General features: G+C 36.5%; 1 non-coding gene across 1 annotated transcript; it reads right to left on the reverse strand.

The window, feature by feature from the left end:
- Nucleotides 1-1,868: 1,868 nt before the first annotated feature.
- LOC111758967 (U6 spliceosomal RNA) lies at nt 1,869-1,974 on the reverse strand. Its single transcript, XR_002793078.1, has one exon. It is a non-coding gene; the product is annotated as a U6 spliceosomal RNA (small nuclear RNA).
- Between the last annotated feature and the right edge of the window lie 3,089 nt (nt 1,975-5,063).

Below are 5,063 nucleotides of genomic sequence, written 5' to 3' on the forward strand. Positions count from 1 at the left end.
CCATTCAAGTCTTTACCCATTTTTAAAAATTGGGTTGTTTAGCAACTGAGTTGTAGGATTATGTTATTTATTTCTTTATATGATATTAAACCCTTATTGGATATGTGGTTTCCAATTTTTTTCTACCATTCTGTAGATTGTCTTTTTACTTTCATGATGTAGTACTTTTAGGAAAATAAGATTTTAATTTTTTTGAAGTCCAATTTATCTGTTTTTTCCTTTTGTTCTTCATGTTTTGCTGTAAAACCTAAGAAATGATTGCCTAACACAAGATCTTCAGAATGCTTCCCTATGTTTTCTTCTAGGAATTATATAGTTTTGATTCTTATATTTAGGCCTTTGATCTGTTTTGAGCTAATTTTAATATACGTTGTGGGGTAGGGGTCCACCTTCATTCTTTTGCAAATGGACATTTAGTTTTCCCAGCACCATTTAAGACTGTTCTTTCCAAACTGAGGGGACTTGGCACTTTGTCAAAAACCAGAGATATGAGGGTTTATTTCTGAACTCTCAATTCAATCCATTGGTCTATACATCTGTCCTCATACCAGTACTATGCTGCTTTGATTACTATATTTTATAATACATTTGAAAACAGGAAAGTATGAGTACTCTAAATGGCTCTTCTTTTTCAAGACAGTTTTGGTGATGTCAGGGCCCTTTATCCATCAATATAAATTTGTTGATTGCTTTTCCACTTCTTCAAAGAAGGCTGTTAAAATTTTTATGGAGAATGAGTTGAATCTGTAAATCACTTTGGGTAGAATTAACATCTTAACATTATTTAGTTTTCCAATTCATGGTCATGGAATGCCCTTGCATTTGTTTAGGTCTTCTTTGATTTCTTTTAAGCATTTGTCTGTAGTTTCCATATATAAGTCCTTTACATCCTTGGTTAAATTTATTCCTAGATATTTGATTCTTTTTGTTGCTACTGGAAATGGAATTTTTAAAAAAATTTATCCCCTCCCTGCCCCGCCAAGCTTGCTTGCTGTCTACTCTCTGTGTCCATTTGCTGCATGCTCTTCTGTGTTTTTACTTGTCTCCCTTTTTATTGTGTCACCTTGCTGAGCTGGCTTTCCATAGCGCTTGCAGGCTGATGGCTCTCCGTGGTATACAGTAGGCAAGCCTGACTTCACAAGGAGGGCCTGAGACACGAACCCAGGGCCTCCCATATGGCAGATGGGAGCCCAACTGTTTGAGCCACAGCCCCTGGAAATGAAATTTTTAAAACTGATTCCCTCTTAAAACTGTTCATTGCTAGGGTTTACACAAACTATTGATTTGCACATTGGTCCTTTTACCCAGCCACTTTGCAAAAGTTGTTTATTAGCTCTAGTAGCTTTCTTGTAACTTTTTCAAGAATTTCTAGATATAGGATCATGTCATCTGCACATAAGGAAAGTTGACTTCTTCCTTTCCAATTTTGATGAATTTTATTTCTTTTTCTTGCCTAATCACTCTGGCTAAACTTCTAGTACAATGCTGAGTAACAGTGGTGACTGTAGTCATCCTTGTCTTGTTCCTGGTCTGGGAGGGAAAGAGTTCAGTTTTTCACCATTGTGTATGATGCTAGCTGTGGGTTTTTCATATGTGACCTTTATTGTGTTAAGGAAGTTTCCTTCTAGTCCTAGTTTCCTAAGTGTTTTTATCAAGAAGGGGTGCTGGATTTTGTCAAATACCTTTTTCGCATCAATTGAAGTGATTGTGTAGTTTCTGTTGTTTGTTCTATTAATGTGGTGTTTTACGTTAATTGATTTTCTTATGTTGTACCACCCTTGCATACCTGGAATAAATCCCATTTGATCATGGTACGTAATTCTTTTAATGTGCTTTTGGATTCAGTTTCCAGGTGTTTTATTTTGTTTTTAAATATGGAATGCTTCATAAATTTACATGTTATCTTTGTGCAGGGCTATGCTAATCCTCTCTCTATCTTTCCAGTTTTAGTATATGTGCTGCTGAAGCAAGCACAGTTTCCTGGTTTTTGTTTGTTTGTTTGTTTGTTTGTTTGAGGACTTTTGCATCTATGTTCATAAGGGATATTGGTCTGTAATTTTCTTTTTTTGTCGTATCTTTTTCTGGCTTTTGTATTAGGGTGAAGTTGGCCTTAAAGAACAAGTTGGAAAGTGCTCCTCTTCAATGTTTTGGAGGAGTTTGGGCACAATAAATATTGTTTTACTTGGAATGTTTGGTAAAATTTACCAGTGAATCCATCTGATCCTGACCTTTACTTTGTTGGGAGTTTTGGTTTAGTGATTCAATCTTTTAACTTGTTATTAGTCTGTTGTGTTGTTTTATTTCTTCTTGTAATTTGTGTAATTTGTGTGTTTCTAGAAATTTTTCCATTTCCTCTACATTATCTAATTTCTTGCTATACAGTTGTTCATAATACCCTTTTATAACTCTTTTATTTCTTTGAGTTTGGTAGTAATGTCTCTGTGTCATTTCTGATTTTAGTTATTTTTGTCCTCTCTGTTTATCAGTCTATCTAAAGGCTTGCCAATTTTATTGATCATTTCAAAGAACTAACTTCTCATTTTGATGATGTTCTCCACTGTTTTTGTTTATTCTCTATTTTATATATCTCTGCTCTAATATTAGTTTTATCCTTCCTTTTGCTCACTTTAACTTTAGTTTGCTCTTCTTTTTCTAGATCATGCAGTTGTGAGGTTAGGCCTATAACTTGAGATCTTTTTTCCTTTTTAATGTAAGCTTTAGAGCTATTAATTTGCCTCTCAGAACTTCCTTTGTTATATCCCATAAGTTTTGGTATGTTGTGTTTTGATTTTCACTTGCCTCAAAATAGTTCCTAATTTCTGTTGTGATTTAATCTTTGATCCAGTGGTTGTTTAAGAATGTGTTGTCTAATTTTCACATGTGGATTTTATATTATTCATTTCTAGGTTCATTCTATTGTCATTGGAGAAGATACTTGTATGATTTCAATATTTTCAATTTATTCAGACTTTGATACCTAACATATAGCCTATCCTAGAGAATGATCCATATGTATTAGAGAAGAATGTGTATTCTGCTGCTGTTGCATGCAGTGTTCTAAATATGTCCATTAGTTGTAACTGGTGTATAGTACCTTTCAAGTCTTCTATTTCCTTATTGATCTTCTGTCTAGATGTTCTATCCATAGTGATGAATTAAAGTCTCCTACTTTAATGTAGAATTATTTCTCTCTTCAAATCTGTCAGTATTTGCTTCATATCTTTTGGGGTGCACAATTAAGTGCATATGTATTTATAATTGTTATGGCTTCTTTTTGAATTTATTCCTTTATCAGTTTATTTTTTTAAAAGATTTATTTATTTATTTATTTATTTATCTCCCCTTCCCCCCCACCCCGGTTGTCTGCTCTCTGTGTCCATTTTGCTGAGTGTTCTTCTTTGTCCGCATCTGTTGTCAGCGGCACGGGAATCTGTGTTTCTTTTTGTTGTGTCATCTTGCTATATCAGCTCTCTGTGTGTGCGGCACCATTCCTGGGCAGGCTGCACTTTCTTTCGTGCTGGGCGGCTCTCCTTACGGGTGCACTCCTTGCGCGTGGGGCTCCCCTACGCGGGGACACCCCTGCCCTCACTCCTTGCCGCACATCAGCACTGCGCATGGGCCAGCTCCACACGGGTCAAGGAGGCCCAGGGTTTGAACCGCGGACCTCCCATGTGGTAGACGGACGCCCTAACCACTGGGCCAAGTCCGCCGCCAATTCCTTTATCAGTTTAGAGTGACCTACTTTGTCCCTCATAACAGTTTTACTTAACGTCTAATTCCTCTGATATTAGTATAGCTAGCACAGCTTTCTTTTGGTATTTTTTCCATCTTTTCACTTTCAACCTACTTGTGTCTTAGAATTTAAGGTAAGTCTCTTTTTTTTTTCCCACCATTCTGCAACTTTTTATTTGTTTAGTTATTATTAAGAAACTTTTCAAGCATGTACAAAGGTAGAATAGTGCTGAACACCATGTACCCAACACCCATCTTTAACAACTAACAAAACATGACCAATATTATTTCATTTATATCTCCTTTAAACTAGATTATGTTAGAGCTAATATGACATAGTATTTCTTCTGAAAATACTTTGAAAAATACTTACAAAAGATAAGGACACCTTTAATATACAAACAGATACATATATGTATGTGTATAACTATGAATCTGTTATCACACCTTATATATTAATAGTAATTCTCCCATTAGCTCATAAATGTATAGTTTGTTAGAATCAGGATCAAAATTAGGTCCATATATTGAAATTTGTTGGTATATTCATTAAATGTCTTTTAATCTATAGATTTCCTCTCCATTTTTTTCTTATAATTTAATTGTTGAAAAACTGGAGTCTGCCTGTAGAATTTCCCATAATCTGGATTTTGCTGCTTCCATTTCCTTGATATCATTTATTATTATTTTTTTGTTTTTATTTATTTTTTAATGTTACATTAAAAAAAATATGAGGTCCCATCCCTCTCACCCCACTCCTCCCCCCATAACAACAATCTCCTCCATCATCATGAGACATTCATTGCATTTGGTGAATACATCCCTGAGCACCGCTGCACCTCATGGTCAATGGTCCACATCATAGCCCACACTCTCCCACAGTCCACCCAGTGGGCCATGGGAGGACCTACAATGTCTGGTAACTGTCCCTGCAGCACCACCCAGGACAACTTCAAGTCCTGAAAATGCCCCCACATCACATCTCTTCCTTCCACTCCCTACCCCCAGCAGCCACCGTGGCCACTTTCCCCACACCAATGCCACATTTTCTTTGATTACTAATCACAATAGTTCATGAATAGAATATCAGTAAGTCCCCTCTAATCCATACTCTATTCCACCATCCTGTGGACCTTAGAATGGCTGTGTCCACTCCACATCTATATCAAGAGGGGACTTAGATTCCACAAGGATGCTGGATGCAATTCTCCTGCTTTCAGTTGTAGGCACTCTTGGCTCCCTTGTGTGGTGGTTGACTTTCTTCACCTCCATGTTAGATGAGTGGGGTAAGTCCAATAAACCAGAGTGTAGGAGTTGCAAGTCTGTTGAGG

Source organism: Dasypus novemcinctus, chromosome 1 (assembly GCF_030445035.2).
Source record: "Dasypus novemcinctus isolate mDasNov1 chromosome 1, mDasNov1.1.hap2, whole genome shotgun sequence".
Classification (NCBI taxonomy): domain Eukaryota; kingdom Metazoa; phylum Chordata; class Mammalia; order Cingulata; family Dasypodidae; genus Dasypus; species Dasypus novemcinctus.